We start from the raw sequence: 11,434 nt of genomic DNA on the forward strand, positions 1-11,434 counted from the left end.
GGGACCGGTCAGTTTCTTCAGCCGGGGGTGGATTCTTAAATTGAGCCGACAAAAAGTCACTGACCCCTCTATCTGTAAAACCAAAAACATGCTACCCCCCCCCCCCCATCACTTAATTCTAAAACATGATGACCCCCTCCCCCCCCCCCATATATAATATTCACATGACAGGTATTTTTTGATTATTACTCAGTATGGACTGCTTGACTGTCTTGCATCTACTTTATAAGATCCCGGGTTAGCACTATTATGATTTTAATTATTGACTACACAGGGTAAATATATTCCAAAAGGAGTTTAATAGCATCTTGACAGTGAAAGGCATGGGAAAGCTTGAGCAGGGAATATATACCTCTCTTATGGGGGTCCTAGGGGGTCTCCCCTAAAAGCCCTGGAGATTTTTTACTCTGAAAAGTCAATTTTGAGACTATTCAGACCCTTTCAGACAATAATTTCCAAGCTTTACAAGACAGCACCAACATGTAAAAAGTAACTACACAGGGTTGAAATTCTTTTGAAATATACTTTGATAGCATCTTGACAGTAAGAGGGGAAGAGCTTGAGACTGGGATATGTCCACCTCATGTGGGGGGGGGTCCAAGGGGTTCTAGAAGCCCTGGAAGATTTTTAATCTTAAAGCCAATTTTTAGGCTATTCAGACCCTTTCAAGCAATAACTCTATCCATGCTTTACAAGACAGCACCATCAAGTATCAGAAACTATTCTTTATAACTTACATAGGGTTGAAATATGTTCTTAAACAGTTAAATGGCATCATTATATACATGTAGTAAAGGTCAGCACATCTAATGGTAGTATCATTTGTAGGGGAGATTTGGAGTTCAAGGCAATTTTAGACTACCTTGGCAAACATTTCACATCTTTAAAAGACTATCATCTCAAATTAGAATTGGGTGAAAATATTTAGGAAAAGTTTAATATTATTATGACAGTAAAAAGTTTGTTGGTACATCTGATTGTTGGTTGAATGCATGAGTGACCGCTGGGGTGAGGGAGTCCTTGGGGATTTTCCCCTGGCAGATCTGCAGTTTTTTGCTTCTATTAAGGCAATGTTTAGGTTATCTATAGCCTTTGAGGTAATATTTCCAAGCTTCGAATAGCTAACGTAAATGTAAGTTTTAAATGAATTTCCCATGTCACATAAAAATTGCCCCGTAACATTGGTATAGTGGCATTAATATTGCATGTATAGTAAATTCACCGGTATGTTAGAGAACTTTAGGTGGTCATACCTAGTGTATAATAGAAACTGGAATCTGATGAGATGTGGTGATTTGTAGTGTCAATAACATGTAGTGTCCAAAAAAGAAAGTGTATTAATCACTTCTGACAAGTTCATAGTGCCGAGTAGGGAACATTTTAGATTAACTTCGTTTATAAACTATCTATGAAGATTACCATTATGAAACCTTCAAGTTCACTTTTGCCCCAAAGAACAATATAAGTGAAGCACTGATTGTGAAACAGCCAAGCATTTACATGACATGTTCTGAAACTAGTGTGGTAGCTAGGTAATACATGTATATATATATATATATATATATATATATATATATATATATATATATATATATATATATATATATATATATATATATATATATATATATATATATATATATATATATTTATAGTTATGCTTGAACTAATAAGTAATATTAAAGAATTCATGTAAGAAACAGGGAGAAGAACAAATATTTACATGTACCACATTTCAGACAAGGCTATATGTCATTGTAGAAAAAGGATTTTTTCTTCCATCACAATCCAAAACACAATGACTCCCCCTATCCACAATTTTGAAAACAGCATGACCCCCCTACTGCCAATTTCATAAACAGGGTGACCCCCCCCCCACCCAATCCACCGCCCCCCCCCCCCTCCCCGCCAAAGAAACTGACCGGTCCCTTACTAATGTATTGAATAACAAAACAGAACACATTCTCTCTCTCTCTCTCTCTCTCTCTCTCTCTCTCTCTCTCTCTCTCTCTCTCTCTCTCTCTCTCTCTCTCTCTCTCTCTCTCTCTCTCTCTCTCTCTCTCTCTCTCTCTCTCTCTCTCTCTCTCTCTCTCTCTCTCTCTCTCTCCCCCCCCCTGGTATGCGTACCTTCGTATGGTTGAGTATATTATTTTTCCCAAAAACTGTTGTGATTTAGTAATGGCATAGGTATTTCCATGATTAATTCTTATATTGGAATTATTACACATCTGGTATTGTTTGTCTTTACTCGGCTTGCTGTTTTCCTCTTCAATGACACATATATTTTCCGATAAACGCTCCTCAGCAGAGTTGGTTTGTCGAAATTGATGTGACAGAAACATCAATAAAGATGTTACTACGATGCTCAGTATAACAGCAACAAACAAACTTCTTTCAAGGAACCTTCGTGTCATCTCGAACTGTATAATTATAAACAAAGAGGTGTAAACTGTTAACATATTTTTAAAAACCAGGTGTACACTGAATATTTTTTTTTAAAAACCTGGTGTAAACTATTTGATTATAAATAACCAGGTGTAAACTGTATAATCATAAACAACCAGGTGTAAACTGTATAATTATAAAACAACCAAGTGTAAACTGTATATTTATAAACAACCAGGTTTAAAGTGTATAATTATAAAACAACCAGGTGTAAAGTGTATAATTATAAAACAACCAGGTGTAAAGTGTATAATTATAAACAACCAGGTGTAAAGTGTATAATTATAAAACAACCAGGTGTAAAGTGTATAATTATAAAACAACCAGGTGTAAAGTGTATAATTATCAAACAACCAGGTGTAAAGTGTATAATTATCAAACAACCAGGTGTAAACGTTATAATATAAAACAACCAGGTGTAAATTGTATAATATAAAACATCCAGGTGTACACTGTATAATATAAAACAACCAGGTGTACGCTGTATAATATAAAACAACCAGATGTAAACTGTATAATATAAAACAACCAGGTGTACACTGTATAATATAAAACAACCAGATGTAAACTGTATAATTATAAAACAACCAGGTGTACACTGTATAATATAAAACATCTAGGTGTAAACTGTATAATATAAAACATCCAGGTGTACACTGTATAATATAAAACAAACAGGTGTAAACTGTATAATTATAAACAGCAGGTGTAAACTGTATAATTATAAAACAACCAGGTGAAAACTGCATAATTTTTTTAAAAACCTGGTGTATACTATTTGATTATAAATAACCAGGTGTAAACTGTATAATCATAAACAACCAGGTTTAAAGTGAATAATTATAAAACAACCAAGTGTAAACTGTATAATTATAAAACAACCAGGTGTAAACTGTATAAATATAAAACAACCAGGTGTAAACTGTATAAATATAAAACAACCAGGTGTAAACTGTATAATTATAAAACAACCAGGTGTACACTGTATAATATAAAACAACAGGTGTACACTGTATAGTTATAAAACAACCAGGTGTAAACTGTATAATTATAAAACAACCAGGTGTAAACTGTATAATTATAAAACAACCAGGTGTACCCTGTATAATATAAAACAACCAGGTGTAAAGTGTATAATTATAAAACAACCAGGTGTAAAGTGTATAATTATAAAACAACCAGGTGTACACTGTATAATATAAAACAACCAGGTGTAAACTGTATAATATAAAACAATGAGGTGTAAACTGTATAATTATAAAACAACATGTGTATACTGTATAATTATAAACAACCAGGTGTAAACTGTATAATTATAAAACAACCAGGTGTAAACTGTATAATTATAAAACAACCAGGTGTAAACTGTATAATTATAAAACAACCAGGTGTACACTGTATAATATAAAACAACCAGGTGTAAACTGTATAATATAAAACTGTATAATTATAAAACAACCAGGTGTATACTGTATAATTATAAACAACCAGGTGTAAACTGTATATTTATAAAACAACAGGTGTAAACTGCATAATTATTGTAGTGGAATTGGGGGTGTTGCCCCAAAACCCACACAGTAAGTAGGCTAAACGATGACCACTGCCGGCTCTCTAATATTTCTTGACACATTAAGAGTGCAGCAGCTGACACTGTGTGAGCTACTGTGAGACAACTCTTTCCTCTCAAACACAAGATCTCGGGATGGGGTCCACAGGAAAAGCTAAGACTTGCTCAAAACACAGAAACAGAAAGAAACAAAAACACCCTCTATAAACACATTCTCCACAGAAAAACAAAAAATAGATCATTGAGTGTATGTTACCATATGGAAAAATACAATCAATAGAAATCAGTTTGAGGAGTCTAGTATTTGACGACTTTATCGTAGCTATCACTGACATACACAGTGTACAAATACAAAGGTCACCGAAGCTCTACGCTGTGATATTTATACACAAATTTAACAAGTCCTCAACCTTAACCACGTACAAATGCACTCTTGTTGACTCGTTTTATCAAATACCTAACCTTGTAAAGCTTAATAAATAACATATTAAATACAAACACAGAACCAAGTCATAAAATCCGGTATGGTATGACTTTGACACAGTAATATTTATGTGGAATTCTTCGTGAATTTTTGTTAGAATTAGATCAAACTTACTTACCAGTTGGCAATATGCTAGTAGCAGATGTAAACTTCTGTAGGTTAATCGAATGTCTTGCAAAGGCTCCTAACCAACCAACAATACAGCTAAAAAATAACTTGTGTTTCTTCTCACGAAGAGCTGAGAAAAATGAGGTCGGACTATCAACATATCACGTGATTTGATATAAATCATAAATGTATGTCTAGGTTGTCTACATCTGTTGGTCTACGTCTGTTGTTCTGTCTACGTCTGTTGGTCTATGTCTGTTGGTCTATGTCTGTTGGTCTACATCTGTTGGTCTATGTCTGTTGAACTATGCCTAGGTTTTCTTCGTCTGTTGGTCTATGTCTGTTGGTCTATGGCTAGGTTGTCTACGTCTGTTGGTCTATGTCTGTTGGTCTATGGCTAGGTTGTCTACGTCTGTTGGTCTATGTCTGTTGGTCTATGTCTGTTGGTCTACGTCTGTTGGTCTACGTCTGTTGGTCTACGTCTGTTGGTCTATGTCTGTTGGTCGGTCTACGTCTGTTGGTCTATGTCTGTTGGTCTACGTCTGTTGGTCTACGTCTGTTGGTCTACGTCTGTTGGTCTATGTCTGTTGGTCGGTCTACGTCTGTTGGTCTACGTCTGTTGGTCTACGTCTGTTGGTCTATGTCTGTTGGTCTACGTCTGTTGGTCTATGTATGTTGGTCTATGTCTGTTGGTCTATGTATGTTGATCTATGTCTGTTGGTCTATGGCTAGGTTGTCTACGTCTGTTGGTATATGTCTGTTGGTCTATGTCTGTTGGTCGGTCTACGTCTGTTGGTCTATGTCTGTTGGTCTATATCTGTTGGTCTATGTCTGTTGGTCTACGTCTGTTGGTCTATGTCTGTTGGTTTAAGTATGTTGGTCTATGTATGTTGATCTATATATGTTGGTCTATGTCTAGGTTGTCTACGTGTTGGTCTATGTCTGTTGGTTTAAGTCTGTTAGTCTATGTCTGTTGGTCTACATCTGTTGGTATATGTCTGTTGGTCTATGTCTGTTGGTCGGTCTACGTCTGTTGGTCTATGTCTGTTGGTCTATATCTGTTGGTCTATGTCTGTTGGTCTACGTCTGTTGGTTTAAGTATGTTGGTCTATGTATGTTGATCTATATATGTTGGTCTATGTCTAGGTTGTCTACGTGTTGGTCTATGTCTGTTGGTTTAAGTCTGTTAGTCTATGTCTGTTGGTCTACATCTGTTGGTCTATGTCTGTTGGTCTATGTCTGTTGGTCTATGTCTGTTGGTCTATGTATGTTGGTCTACGTCTGCTGGTCTATGTCTGTTGGTCGGTCTACGTCTGTTGGTCCACGTCTGCTGGTCTATGTCTGTTGGTCTATGTCTGTTGGTCTATGTCTGTTGGTCTATGTCTGTTGGTCTACGTCTGCTGGTCTATGTCTGTTGGTCTATGTCTGCTGGTCTACGTCTGTTGGTCTATGTCTGTTGGTCTATGTATGTTGGTCTACGTCTGCTGGTCTATGTCTGCTGGTCGGTCTACATCTGTTGGTCTATGAATGTTGGTCTATGTCTAGGTTGTCTACGTCTGTTGGTATATGTCTGTTTGTCTATGTCTGTTGGTCTACGTCTGTTGGTCTACGTCTGTTTGTCTATGTGTGTTGGTCTATGTATGTTGGTCTATGTCTGTTGGCTTATGTCTAGGTTGTCTTGGCATCTGGAACCCCATTCCTACAAGGAGCATCACACCACTATATAGAGGCCTGTGATGAAGCATAGCTGAGACCACCTACACTAAATATAGGCTTGTGTATAATAACTTGAACCAAATCAAATTGAACAGTTACATCTATAGGGACAGGGAAATGACCTTGTCGGAAACAAACAATTGGTGTGTGTATTGTATAAGAAATAAATATGTACATAAACCAAAACCTAAACAGTTAAAACTAGAAATTACGAAAAGTTTTTTATTGGTAATTCTTAGAAACTGGTGATAATACATTTCATATTTTAATGTGCAACTAGTAATATTTGCCATAGTATGGTATTCATTGACGGACTAGTCACTATTTGCATCTTCCCTGAAACTGTTAACGTCATACATTTGCCAGTGCAACACATGCATGCATGTGTGTATGTATGTATGTATGTATGTATGCATGCATGTGTGTATGTATGTATGTATGTATGTATGTATGTATGTAAGGTTTCTGGTGATGAGAAAGTATTGAGGTTAAAGGAAGAAGAAATCATTTTCCGTCTTGGAACGCTGGAACCCCTTGGAATTAAGTTAATAGATTATTTTCATCATTCCTAGTCTAATCAGGGTTTTTTTTAAATTTCAGGCGTATTCTATCGGGTTCTATTTGGTGCATGCCAATATTAGAACTGTCCACACGTATAACCGTTTATCACGCGGTTGTCGTCCTGTTCCATTACATTCAGATATGTTCAGGTGTTTACCTAACATTTCTGTATCTCGCCGATATTTCCTTTGAAAAAGAATATTTATTCGAAACGTCGGATTTTACATCTGTTTATACGGACTGACTTATAAGTTCCATATGCATTTTTATGTATGTATGTATGTATGTATGTATGTATGTATGTATGTATGTATGTGTTGCCGCAAAATGGCCGCTCAAGCCGAAGCTGTGCAGTCTCCACCAATTGACGACCGCCTGACGGAAATACTCAACACTCTTGCCGTATTTGGTAAGAAAATCGATAAAATTTCATCCGTCGAAGACCGTATAACTGAACTGCAAAAGTCTGTAGACTTTATTAGTGGCAGTTTTGACACCTTCAAGAAAGAAATTGATGACATCAACGCACAGGCAGCGCAGTTAAAAACAGAAAACGAACATCTGCAAGGGCGACTACAAGCAACTCAACGAGAACTGAGCACCACGCAAGATGAAATGCATGAATTGCAACAATACACTAGAAGAAACATACTAGAAATAAGTGGAGTACCTCAACATGCTGGTGAAGATACCGATGACATTGCAATCCGAGTAGCAGAGGCAGTCGGTGTAATTGTATCAGCAAGCGACATTGACATTAGCCACCGTCTACCACGCCGGCACCAGGAAAATACAACTGAGAGAAAACAACCACCACCAATTATAGTGAAGTTCACGAGAAGAACAGTGAGAAATAACATTTATTACTCCAGGAAGAATTTAAAAGATAAGACACCAAAACCACTTGAATCTTGATAGACAAGCAACAAACAGAATATACATTAATGAAAGTCTGTCTCCAGTTATGAAGCGCTTATTTCATCAAGCAAACGAACGACGTAAAATGCTCAACTGGAAGTTTATCTGGACAAACAACGGAAAGATATACACCAGAAAAGATGCAGATTCGCAACCCATCATGATCGCTTCAAGCAAGGCCGTCAACCGCATAGCCTGAACTGACAATTTCTCGAACATTTTAATCACTTTATCAGTATCACCATGGATATACTTTCTCAGCCTTCAATTCTCAAGTGTAGTTGTGATTCACTTTCCGTTGAGGATTTTAACTCAGGTAAATCCAGCATGCTGGATTCATTATCACTTTCCGTACTTCATTTAAATATTCGTTCACTCAGCAAACATTTCGATGATCTTGTTGAATATCATTAAGCATAATTTTCCTATTATCGCTCTCACAGAAACGTGGTTACATAACCATGTTGATTGTTCTTTGTTCCAGTTACCGTCATACCAACTTATCACTTGCAATCGTCAACATTCTCAAGGTGGTGGTGTCTCCCTGTATGTACATTCGTCTCTGTCATTTTCTCGTATCGATCACATTACCATCGCTAATTGCGAATCATTATTCATTGAGACGCTTTTCAGAAACAAAAAGGTAGTTATCGGCGTTATGTACAGACAACCGAACACCCCACCCCAAGAATTTTTGGACAGCTTAGAAATGTGTATCAACAACATGTCAGCCAGTAATAGGAAATGTATTATTGTAGGTGACATCAACATCGATGTTACCTCAACTTCTAATACTGTGGAAAAGTACATATCTCTCCTCAATAGTTATAACTTTGAACAGACAATTAGCATTCCGACCAGAATTTGTGAAAATACTGCCACTACAATTGATCACATTTTAACAAACATTACAGATCACTTCATTGAGTGTGGTTGCATTGAAACTGACGTCAGCGACCATTTCTGTACTTTTGCTATTGTGAAAAACCTGAAGTATGTCTTTAAACAGAACACTTCTTCCGTCAACTTTGATTTCTCAGGGTTTAATAAAGAAGCCTTTCTGACGGATTTAAGCAACATTTCCTGGCAGCCGGTCTATGAAAGTACTGATCCAAACGATGCTTACAAAATATTCTATGACAAATATTTTAGTATCGCATCAAAGCATGTACCCAATAAAAAGAGGTCTAAACGAAAATGCACAAGTACCCATAGACCTTGGTTGTCCAGGGGACTGCTTACATCGATCAGGAAGAAACACAGTATGTACTCAAACTTACAAAAATCTCCAAATAATGTTGAACTTAGGCGCCAATATAACTTGTACAGAAACGTCCTTACAAAACTCCTCAGATCAGCCAAACGACATTATTACAAAAACAAGCTTTCTTCTGTCAGTGGAAACACAAACAAAACTTGGCAAGTTATTAATGAGATTATTAACAAAAATTCTACCAAAGGAGATGCGCCTAGGAAAATCAAATTGGACAACGATGAGTTAGTGACTGAGAGTTCCCACATTGCCAACATTTTCTGCGAATATTTTACAAATATCGGCCCAAACCTTGCATCTAGAATACACACAACTACTAACTTCAGTCAGTATTTGAAAGGAAATTATGTCAATTCATTCTTCTTGAGACCTGTTGTCGAAGATGATATTGCCAACGAAATCAAAGGATTATGGGGTCAGAGGACTTCCGCTCTTATGGTTCAAGAGTTACCTTCAAAATCGCCAACAATCCGTTGTCTTGGATGGGGAAACTTCACATCCCAGACAAGTTCAATGTGGTGTCCCGCAAGGTTCAATACTTGGCCCAACTCTTTTTCTGATCTACATTAATGACATTGACAAATCAACTAACTTCTTCAATTTCAGACTTTTCGCTGACGATACTAACTTATTCAAATTCACTAAATCACACAATACTAATCTCAACACCATTAATGCTGAATTAAACTTGGTCAATGATTGGTGCAAGACGAATAAACTAACCATTAATGTCGAAAAAACAAATTACATGATAATAAAAACGCCTCAGAGGAGAGTTACCATAGATGGATATCTGTCAATTGGTAACACTCAGATAAAGGGCGTGACATGTGCAGGGTATCTTGGTGTATTAATTGACTCTAATCTCTCTTGGAAATCTCATATTAATAATGTTATAAAAATTATCACACCTAAAATTGGAATATTATCTCGCATTCGTCACTATGTCCCTAGATCTACACTAATTCTTCTTTATAATGCAACAATTCTACCTCATCTTAGCTACTGTATAGAGATCTGGGGCAACACCTATACTTCTCACCTTGAACCTATCCTTAGATTACATAAGAGAATTGTTCGCCTCATTACCTTCTCCGATTTCTGCGCTCACTCTAATCCACTTTTCCACCAACTAAAAATTCTTGACATAAATAAACTATGTAAATTTTTAACTTGTACATTCGTCTTTGACCTACAACATAATCGTTACTCCCATGACATCACTAAATTTTTCCAACCGCTTCTGCATGATTATCCCACCCGTCAAGTCCTTGCAGGAAATGTTTGTATCCCAAAACATAATCTCACACTCACACAGAACCAAATTACATTTGCTGCTGCAAAGCACTGGAACTCACTCCCCTCCTCAATCAAACAGATAACATCAAGACAAGTATTTAAAAAGGAGTTAAAACAAAACCTCCTCAATTCTATGGCTGATTGATTGATTTAGTTTTTCTACCTTTGTATTTTGCCAATTTTCATTTTGTTCAATAGGTATTCCAGTTATAAGTATTGTACTGTTTTTTTGTTTTTTTGTTTTTTTTTGTTTTTGTTTTTGTTTTGTTTTGTTTTTTGTTTTTTTTAACTCTTCCCCATTCCTAGATTATTGTTTTCTTTGTTGCTTTGTTTTCCTATCAAATTGTATTTTTTTTGGAGTTATTTCTTTATGTATGAGGTAATAGAGTATGCACTTATTTTGTTCTACATGTATATCATTTTTGCAACTCTACATATCTTCATTGTATAAAATGATTTATTTCATATAATTTGTTTGGGCCATGAAGGAAGATTAGTTCTGCTGAACTATATTTCATGGTCCCCACCAATTATACTTAGTTAGATTTATGAAATGTAAATACTTATTATTATGGTGAAAATAAATTATTATTATTATTATTATTATTATTATTATTATTATTATTATGTATGTATGTATGTATGTATGTATGTATGTATGTATGTATGTATGTATGTGTTTATGTATGTGTTTATGTATGTATGTATGTATGTATGTATTTATTTTGAGAGTCAAATTTTAGACTGTCCTGGTAATAATTTCAATTCACAGGTATAAAAGACATTATATTATACCAGTATATTGATGGTGCAAATCGTGAGATCTGATTGGTCTAAACATCGAACTAGCGCGTCTAAAATGAGCGATAATGCACAGTTGGCACGCGTCCAAAATTTGATGTTCACTGTTCGTCTAGAACGTTGTAGTCCGTACATGGATGGGGGCGCAAATGAAACCAGAAAATGTTACGTCACTTTCCTGTTTCCGATATTTCAATATACTGGTATAATATAATAGCGATAAACCACCCCTGGGATTTTGCATCTATTTATACGGACTGAC

The sequence above is a fragment of the Glandiceps talaboti genome, chromosome 20 (genome assembly GCF_964340395.1).
Source record: "Glandiceps talaboti chromosome 20, keGlaTala1.1, whole genome shotgun sequence".
Classification (NCBI taxonomy): domain Eukaryota; kingdom Metazoa; phylum Hemichordata; class Enteropneusta; family Spengelidae; genus Glandiceps; species Glandiceps talaboti.